This window comes from Branchiostoma floridae, chromosome 5 (assembly GCF_000003815.2).
Source record: "Branchiostoma floridae strain S238N-H82 chromosome 5, Bfl_VNyyK, whole genome shotgun sequence".
NCBI classification, from domain to species: Eukaryota; Metazoa; Chordata; class Leptocardii; order Amphioxiformes; family Branchiostomatidae; genus Branchiostoma; species Branchiostoma floridae.
In genome coordinates, this window is record NC_049983.1 from 6,937,231 (window position 1) to 6,948,416 (window position 11,186).

Below are 11,186 nucleotides of genomic sequence, written 5' to 3' on the forward strand. Positions count from 1 at the left end.
ATATTCCGTCAAGCCCTTGAGTTATTCTCTGTCAAGCTCTGAAAATCTGAAAATTGGTCCCTACAGCCCCCGAAAAAAAAAGTAAAGGGTCCAAAACCTGCACAACTTACTCTCGATTCTGAGAGCTATCTACAACTCAAAACCAATGACCATAGCATGTCCAGGACACAAGATATCAAAATCGGAGGTTTTGCTGCAGCACAATAACTCGCCGCTAGGTGGCACATAATCTAAGCCTTACCCTTATAACAAATATCAAAAACAGTCCATTCCAGTCAGGCATTCTCTAGTTATCTTGCGGACAGACATTTCCTTCACAAACACACAACTAAATGTGGTGTCTCACTGCACTTGAGGCACCGGTGCGGCACTGCGGGGTTCGAAAGATACTTGCATTTTGTTGTTTTCTAAGTCATACTTTTACATATTTCGCAATATCTTAATTTAGAAAAAAAATCGGCGAAAATAACACAACAGTGAACGATTCCCACAGTGGCGCATCGGTGCCCCAAGTGAAATGAGATACAACAGTCAGTACAAAACCGAGCGGAGGTAATTCAGACTACGTGGTTTTATATTCACTTACTCGGGATGTCCAGTAACGTTTACAAATACAAGTCCAAAATTACCTATAAAGCCACAGAGGGCGAACATAGAAAAACCCTTAATGACGTCCAAGCACCAGTCATCAAAGATACTCTCAACACACCAGCTCGCGCGTAAAGTCGTTTGAAGCTCTCTTGCGCGCGCGTTTTATGGAATCCATTCTGACGTGCTAAAAGCAATTTACAAACTATTCAAGATACGAGGGTAGCATTCGGTGCAAGTATCATAACAACTCGATTTCTGGGGTCAGCAAGTCTAAGTAATAGTAAAAGCTGCAGCTGCTAAACTGGTAGCTGCCTCACAGCTTAAATCCTGGTTCTAATTGGTTGAGTACATAGGAAAGAACAACCTCAGGCCAACCACACACACTTACAACACATCTTCAGAAACGACATTTCCCCGTTTGGAGCTTTATTCGAGCGAACGCGCAAAAATGTTTCGCCGTGTGGCTTCTTATGTGCTTTGATCTCGAATGAGCACAAACACAGTGGGGCCTGGCTTTTATGCACCAGGTGCACCAGCAGTGCCACCAGCACTGAAAGTGGAAGGGCTTAGAACCCCTCTCCCTGGAGAAATATACCACGTTAAAGAAATAACAGGGAAACCTGCTGCCTTATGTGCCACTGGTCACTTCAAGCCCATTTTTCCTTGTTATTGTTGTAGTTGTTGACCTTAAACTTCAAGGTCAACAAATAGAACGACAACAACAACGTGCGACATACCACAAAAAGGTTTTCCTTTTTTTTTACTTCTAAGAGCTGTGAAAAAACTTGCAAGGTTCCCCGGGCCCGGGATGTTACATCCTTATTTTCAAGGTGGTTTCATATTTCCATAGGGAATCCATGGAATGAAGAGTCCTCATGTCGTCCATTACCATCATGAGCGTCACTACCCCTATACACACCCTTCGTACCCACTTGTGCTAATGATGGTGTGACCTATAAGCTCATACGAATTCCGAATGTGCATTCGCAGCGACATGGATTATGGGTAATATATCAAAGAACATAATTTATGCGTGGTGTTGTTCATCATTGACTAACGTACACATCTCACAAGTATAAAATTCCAATCATTAGACATAAAGCGGCTTTGCAATTTTTACTTAAATTATGCAAATAAGTTCCTCATTACCATATTTGGTATCTGCTTATATTCAATCTATCATAATTAACAAGTGTTACATTTATTGAAGTCCAGTTATTGCTAATAATGGTACTATACAATTTCCTCATCAATTATGCAAATAAGGTCCTCATTTGCATAACATGTATATCATTATGAACACCTTTGCCTAAGCTACCTGCACCCCTAAAATGATGCCAATCCGTCAATCCTTTCTGCAGTTATCCTCTTTGGAATGTCTTGACAAAAACGCCCCTGCAGTTCCGAAATTACATGTTAGGGGGCTGAAATCTGCCCCACTTTGTCATGACACTGCAAGCTATCTACCACCTAAATGTCAAGACTATATCATGTCCGGGACAAGAGATACATTGAAAAAACTGCCATGATAGAATATTCTCATTAATTATGCAAATTTACTCCTATTTTGTATAACTGGTATCTTATCTTGTACAACATTGTCTAAGGTACCTACATACCAAAAATCATGAAAATCCATTGTTCCCTTCTTGAGTTATCCTCTTCAGAAGTTTTGGACAAAAATGCCCCTGCTATCCCAAACCTAGTTGGTAGGGGGCCAAAACTTATGTCACTTATTCCTGAGCACAAGAGCTATCTAACACTCAAAAATTGTGACCATAGCGTGTTCAGAACACGAGATAGCAAAACCGGAAGTTGCGCTGCAGTACCAAGGGAAGCCTCTAGGGGGCCCAAAATCTAATCACTTCTAGCTTTCATCGCACCCCACCAACACACCAAGTATGAAACTAATCCATCCAGCCGTTCTTGAGATATCTTGTTGACAGACAGACAGACACACACACACACACACACACACACACACAAACGCTGGGTAAAATATAACCTCCATGACATTTCATTGAGGTAATGAAGGCTTCTGAGACATAACAAAATACGTCTGGGCATATTTGTGACATCGAGGCAATGAGGAGAGAACTGACAAATTAGGGCCTCTCACCTATGACATTTTACCCACAAATCTTGTCTTCGCGCATGCGTACTCAGAAGTTTGAACGAGCTTTTTCATACTCTAGTACACTCTCAAAATGATATGATTATGTACCACGGAAGTTTACACTTACTGCTCAATTACTCCCTTCACATTTGTGCGTATATTCAAGAGCGTATAGGTTCTGTATTGGCATTTTTTGGCCTAGGTAAAGTTTTAGGGGAATGGGTTGTTTTTAACCCACCGTTGTGTAGCCTGATTATCCAACAGAAAAAAATGGGGGGGGGGGGCGTAAACTTGACCTAAGCAAACAAATCAGTGTGCAACTCGTAGTGTGATTAACAATGATGTTATCTTACTGCACTTGGGGGCACCAGTGCGGCACTGCGGAGTTCGTTCACTGCGGCGCTGTTGTGTCATTTTCGCCGATTTATTTTTATGATTCAGATATCGCGTAGTATGTAAAAGTATGACTAAGAAGATAAAAAATACACAAAAAGTAATAAAATTCGTTGAGTATCTTTCTATCCCACTGTGACGCAAGCTTGGTGCAAGTGTAGCAAGAGTGCACCTTATGATAGACAACAGTAATAGTTACAAATGACAACGGGACACTGAAAATGTTCGCAATTCTCCGAAGACCACTTTTGTAAAGCCTGTGTTACAATTTAAGCGAACGCCGGCCGAATTTGAAGAGCGACTGGCGCTCGTTATATCTCGCTAGCGTTGACATATTTTCGCTGGAAAACCTGCCCTGTCACAAATTGGACGGCGCTCGGGAGATGTCCAACACTAATGATTATATAACCCCCATGAGATGGTAGCATCTCTTGGACATGGATGAAATGACAATCGACTGACCCAGTAAAAAGCCAATATTTGGATCAGCTTAAATTGCTTAGCTATGGGAAATATTTAGGACATGGGTGCGGTGGACGGGACCACTGAAAATAATAATATCAACCCATTCCAAAAAAAGTATACAACAGCCCCACATGCCAAATTGAATCAAATGCTTTTGATAAATCAACAAAGCAAGCAAATAAACATTTTACTGAATTGGTGCGTTTTGATATAAGAGTTTTCAAAATGATGATATTATCAGATGTTCTGTAATGTTTGCAAAATCCTGTTTGATTTGGTTGGATAAACATTAAATTTGAGATAGATTAATCCAAAATCTCATTAAATGCTAAACAAAATCGTTGCCGAGGCCTCGCTGAATTTAAGCGCATGAATATGATGATTGATTCATGGCACGAACAGTTGGTAGTCCTAATGGCTTACATAAGCATTGAATGTCGAGGGGAACTGGCAATTCCCATAACCACATCATCTTATAGCGCAACAACAAATCATGATTAACACGGTACCCGGCCACCCGCGGTTATCCGTAATGGTCTGAGTCTGAGATAAATTTACAGCTTAGGGCACGAAATGAAGTCTTGTATTTTTCTTAAGGCAGGATAGTTCCAATTATTAGTCTTGTGAATGCTTCGGTCCCTTAAATTTCTCATTACACCCCCTTTGCGACCAGTATGCGCCCGCTAAGGTTAACGTCACATTTCCACAAAGGGGCCCGGTCGGGAAGTTTGGGGAAGCGAAAAGGTGCCCGCTCGAGAAGTGTTAGGAAACGAAAAGGCCTAGGGGCCCGGTCGGGCAATTTTCGGAAACGAAAAGGGCCCGGTCGGGCAGTTTGGGGAACGAAAAGTACAATATAAAAGACAAAACATTTGACCCAAAATAAGTCAACAGTCAGATTTCTTTTACACTATACTTAAACATATTACCTTATATTCCAATTATAAAAGAAATTATAACACAAATCTAATTTCGGTCGCTGTACAACCGGTTGCTCAGAATTTGCGATCTTCTGGAGGGGAGGTGGTGGGTGAGGGTTAATTTCTACTGTTAGGGTGCTTTGCAGTTTGACAAAGTACGCCCATCAGAACTAGGTATTTTGTGTTATCACCACTATGTGACATTCTTCATCATTGCTTCTTCATCCTCAGGTAAGGTTGGGTTTCCGTCTTGTTAACGTCTAATGTTTTGGCCAAGAACACAGCAGAGGTCATGAGTTCAGATCCTGTTATCCTACCGATCTTGTATGTGCTCTATTGTACCTTACATGACTTTTTTCACTCCATCCAGGTGTAAACATGTATTGTTACCTTACTTCAGTTGGGGAAGTCAGTAGAAGGAAAAGGATAGGTCCTAACTTTCAAAACCTTGCCGTAGATACAGTGGATAACAACATGTGGCAGTGTTGTGTTTTTTTTTCGACGGCTTTAAAAAATAATTTAGATATTGCATAATACGTAAGATTATGGCTTAGAAGACAACAAAATATATAAAACTTAAGAAAATTATTTCTTCATCTCTTTATTTGTTGGGTAATCTTTCGAACCCCGCAGTGCTACACCAGTGCCTCGAGAGCAGTGAGATACCACCTTTAGCGCCAAAACTTCTCAGGTAGCAGCTAAACTTAGCCATATTTTTCCTTCTCTCTCACCAAACATCGCAATGATTTACTTTCTGATCATGCACCAAATTTTGAGTGTAGGGCCTTATTCCACGAACTTACTTATCACCTCTCGTGCATGTGATCGGTTTACATGTTGATATCCCCAGGAAAGGTCTTAAAGATCGATAGACGAATTTCACACTTGAAGAAGGATTTTGTTTTCGTTTTGTGTGTTTCGTTGGACGACAAATCTAAGCAGATCAACGTTGAAGAGATTCATTAGTCACGTTTTTGCACAGTTAATCGAATTTTCATCGAACAGTACGTGCATGTGTTAATTACCTTTAAAACGTAGTCACTGATAGATGAAAATTCTATTAATTAAGGAGATCAGACAAATCAAGCAGGTCCTACGGTAGCATAAGATAATAGCACGATTTGCCAGAGGAGTGGAACCGGCTTAGGAGTGTGTTTGGCTACAAGAGATCTGCCGTCGCTTGAACAGAAAGGGGCATTTTTATTCAACAGTGGTGTTGCTGCCCCTCCCCGTGGCCATATTATCAGCTACACGAATATCCGCGGTGCTAATGATCTTACGAGAAATTTATATCTTTATTGGGATAAGTTCAGTGATCCAAGCACACCCCAGTGGCTGATGACTCCATTTGGATGGCTGTACTCCTTAGCCATCTTATTCCACTGGTAAATCTGCCTGGAGTTTACGACAGATCCAATTACATTTCAATGATGTAATCAAGCGTCGCGCATAAATCCCCTTTTGATAGCATTATGGTTGCTCATTGCTCAGCGTCTAGTAAAATGGGCCCTAAACATGTATGTGAAATAAAGCTCTACTTTACTTTATTTAAGTAGTTTTCTCATTGCCAATGTAGTTCCTGTGGTGCTCTGTAAAAGACAGACTACTGCGAACTGCAATTTTGTCTCCGCCTCGGTCCATTGCCTGAAGTTGTTCGCTGGGTGTAAAGTGATCTTTAAAAGCCACCCACAGAGTAAGAAAGACGTCACGGGGAGACAGAGGCTTTAAGTCATCGATGTGCATCGACATTGCCAAGACAGCTCTTAGCAGTCGACGAGAGAGCTACTTAAAAGCAACAATTAGTAGATCCTGGAAATACGCTTACATCGTCTGACCGCCTCTCTATACTCAGTGGCACCGTATTCATTGATTAAAAGGATGTATAGAAAAACTGGCGACTGTTCTTTGTTGTAGTGATGTCATGTAATCAATTCCGAGGTCCCAGTCAGTCGGATTCGATATGTAGGAATGGCTGTCTGGACTCAGAAGATTACATCGAAAGGAGAACATGTTTACGGTAGCCCAGAAGTACAAAATGGTTTCCTTTCGACTCTTTTGTTTTCTTATTCAATTTTTTATTTCAAAATGCACACACAGAATGATGATGCACACAGTAAATTAAAAGATGCAAACAGAAAACAAAAATGGAATAAAAACGAGGTTGAAAAAAAACAACATTTGTACAGCTGGGCCACCGTACATGTTAGAAAGATCGATGACTTTGGTGTTCACTGTGCCGTCTACATTGAACTCTTAGTGTCAATGATGAATGCACAGGAAAAGCAATTACCTATTGGTATCAAATGAGGGCATCGCTGCAATTCTCAGGCACACTGTGTACATCCTGAAAAGAGCGTAGACGTGCTGTCGGTGTGGCAGTGCGCAGTGAAAGAGGCTTCAGCTTTACAACATCTAGGGAATAAACTTTGGTGGTACACGGTGCTGCTGTGAGATTTGATAGTCTGCTCATGTCACAAACTGTTCCAAATGCGCACTGGGAATAGAAAATGTCATCAGTGTACATCAGTGTGGCAGTGCGCATTTGCAACGGTTTATGACATGACCAGATTATCAAATCGAGAAGGATCACCAAAGTTCATTCCCTGGTTGTAAATTTGAAGCCTCTTTTATTACGGTCCACAAGGACCGCTAGCAGTGGACCCTATGGTTGATAATGGGGCATAACTGGGTGTATTGGCTGATTGCTCATTACTGATTTCTCTCTAAGGATTCCGGGAATGGAGAATGTCATTGGCGTACATCATTGTGCGGTTTCACAGACAGGCCAGATGGTTTGTTGCCCGGAAAGAAAACAATTATCCATTGCCATCAAAAGGGGGACATCTTTGCAATTCTCAAGTTTGTCCTGTACAGTGTGTAGACGTGCAGCCAGTGTGGTAGTGTGCATCTGCAACAGTTTTTGGCCATAAACAGATTATCAAATCTCACAGGAGCACCATGTACCAAGTACTCCCTAGCTGTTGTAAAGTTGAATCCTCCACCATTACGATACACAAGGACAACGGGAGGTAATCGCTAATCGCCCTTCACCTCTCTCTAAGGATTCCGGGAATGGAATATGTCATTTGTGTACATCGCTTTGCGGTTCCTCTGACAGACTTCTTGCAGGCCATGTGGTTTGGTGTCTAATTATCTATTGCTATCAAAAGGGGGAATCATTGCAATTCTTAGGCACAAGGACATAAGGTATAATGAGTAGACGTGCTGCCAGTGCGGCAGTGCGCAAATCGGTAATGACTGATCAGCCAATACACCACGTTATGGCCCATCATCAACCGTAGGATCCACTCCTAGTGGTTCTCATGGATCATAATGAAAGTGGCTTCAAATCTATAACTAGGGAGTGAACTCTGGTGCTCCTGTGCGATTTGATAGTCTGTCAATGTTTTAAAAAACGGTTCAAATGGGCACTGCTACACTGGCAGCACGTATACGCACTGTACAGTACGTCCTAACAATGTACCTGAGAATTGCATCCGGTTATGGCTCATTGTCAACAATAGAATCCACTCCTAGAGGTCCTTATGATTCATAATGAAAGAACCTTCAACTTTACAATAGCTAGGGAGTGAAGTTTGGTACATGGTGATGCTGTGCGATTTGATAGTCTGTTACTGTCACAAACAGTTGCAAACGCGCACTGCCATACTAACTGCACATCTACACACTGTACAGGACAAACTTCTGCGTGAGAATTGCAAAGACGCATTCTTTTGATAGCGATGGATAATTGCTTTTTCTGGGCAACAAACCACCTGCTGGCCTGTGTCGGAGAAACCACACAATGATGTACGCCAATGACATTTTCCATTCACGGAATCCTCAGAGAGAAATCGGTAATGAGCGATCAGCCAATACACCATGTTATGTATGGCCCATTATCAACCATAGGATCCACTGCTAGCGGCCATTGTGGTTCATAACAAAAGAGGCTTCAAATTTACAACTATGGGGTGAATTTTGGTGATCTTTCGATTTGATAATCTGTTCAAGTCATGAATCGTTGCAGATGCGCGCTGTCACACTGACAGGACGTTTTCGCATTGCATAGGCCGTACTTGTACCTGAGAAATGCAACGATATCACCATTTTATAGCAATAGCTAATTGATTTTTAAGATATCTTACCACCTGTCCTTACAGGTGAAGAACGCCAATGTCATTTTCCATTCCCGGAATCGTCAGACAGAAATCGTTCATGAGCGACCATCCGATAGACCTAGCAATAGCCTCTTTAATATCAGCGATAGAATCCTCTCCTAGCGGTCCTTATGGATCGTAATGAAAAAGGTTTCAACTTAACAACATCTAAAGAGTGAAATTTGGTGGTACATGTGCGATGTGATAGTCTGTTCATGTCACAAACTGTTGCAAAGGTGCACTCGGAATGGAAATGTCATTGGTGTACATCACTGTGAGATTTCTCTGACACAGGCCAGGTGGTTTGTTGCCCAGAAAGAAAGCAATTTGTCATTGCTATCAAACGAAGACATCTTTTGCCTGAATTCTCAGGCACAAGTTTGTCCTGTACAGTGTGTAGATGTGCGGTCAGTGTGCCAGTGCGCATTTGCAACAGTTTGTGATAGTAACAGACTATCAAATCTCACAGGAGCACCATGTACTAAAGTTTACTCCCTAGCTGTTGTAAAGTTAAAGCCTCTACCATTACGATGCACAAGGACGAAGGGTGTATTCGCTAATCGCCCTTCACCTCTCTCTAAGGATTCCGGGAATGGATTATGTCATTGGTGTACATGAGTGTGCTTTGCGGTTTCTCTAACAGACTTCTTACAGGCCCGGTGCTTTGGTGTATATCTATTGCTATCAAAAGGGGTCATCATTGCAATTCTCAGGCAGGCACAAGGACAAACTGTACAATGAGTTACGTGCTGCCAGTGTGGCAGTGCGCAAACCGGTAATGAGCTATTAGCCAATACACCCCGTAATGGCCCAACATCAACCATAGCATCCACTCCTAGTGGTCCTCATGGATCATAATGAAAATTCAAATTTATAACTAGGGAGTGAACTTTGGTGCTCCTGTGCGATTTGCTAGTCTGTCCATGTTAAACATTGCAAATGGGCACTGCTACACTGCCAGCACGTCTACGCACTGTACAGTGTGTCCTTGTACCTGGGAATTGCATCCGGTTATGGCTCATCATCAACCATAGAATCCACGCCTAGAGGTCCTAATGGATCATGATGGAGAGGCGTCAACTTTAAAACAGCTAGGGAGTGAAAATTGGTACAGGGTAATGCTGTACGTCTACACATTATACAGGCACCATACAGGACGTCCTTGTGCCTTAGAATGGCAAAGATGTCCTCGTTTGATAGCAATGGATAATTGATTTTTTCTGGCAACAAACTACCTGGCCTGCCAAAGAAACCGAGCAACGATGACGGCCAATGACAGTTTCCATTCCCGGAATCCTCAGAGAGAAATCGGTAATGAGCGATTAGCCAATACACCCAGTTACGGCCTATTATCAACCATAGGATCTACTGCTAGCGGTCCTTGTTGTGGATCGTAATGGGAGAGTCTTGAAATATACAACTATGGAGTGAACTTTGGGGATCTTTCGATTTGATGATCTGTCATGTCATAAACCGTTGCAAATGCGCACTGACACACTGGAAGGACGGCAGAGGCCGTCCTTCTGCCTTAGAAATTCAACGATATAACCATTCTAGAACAATAGATAAATGATTTTTAAGACATCTTACCACCTGACCTTACGGGTGATGAACGCCAATACCATTTTCCATTCCCGAAATCGTCAGACAGAAATCGTTCATCGAGCGACCATCAAATAGACGGTATAGACCTGACAATGGTCCATTATCAACTATCCTCTCCTAGCGGTTCGGAATGAAAAAGGCTTCAACTTTGCAACAACTAGGGAGTGAACTTTGGTGGTTCTCTTGTGCGATGTGATAGTCTGTTCATGTCACAAACTGTTGCAAAGTCGCAATGGGAATTGAAAATGTCATTGGTTTTCTGACACAGGACATGTGCTTTGCTGCCCGGAAAAAAGGCAATTATCTATTGCTATCAAACGAGGACATCTTTGCAATTCTCGGGCACAAGGACATTCTATACAATGCGTAGACGTGCAGCAAGTGTGGCAATGAGCATGGGCAACAGTTTGGGACAGTAACAGACTATCAACTTGCACAGCAACACGATGTAACAAAGTCCACTCCCTGGCTGTTGTAAAGTTGAAGCCTCTTTTATTACGATCCACAAGAATCGCTGGGAGTTCATTATATGGTTGATGATTAATCTCCAAGCAGATCCTACGGTGCCATAAGATATCATCAAAGCTGGCCAAGGAGTGTAGTTGGCTAAGGGAGTCAAACGGGCACCGGAGTTTGATACTATACATTACGCACCGTGGATCTGGTTAGAGATTAGTTGATAATGGGACATAACAAGATGTATTAGCTAATCGCTCATTACCGATTTCTCTCTTAGGTTTCCGGGAATGGAAAATATCCTTGGCGTACATCAATGTACGGTTTCTCTGACACAGGCCATGTAGTTTGCTGCCCGGAAAAAAGGCGATTATCTATTGCTATCAAAAGAGGACATCTTTGCAATTCTCAGGCACAAGGGCGACCTGTACAGTGCATAGACGTGCTGCCAGTGTGGCAGTGCGCGTTTGCAATAGGACACGT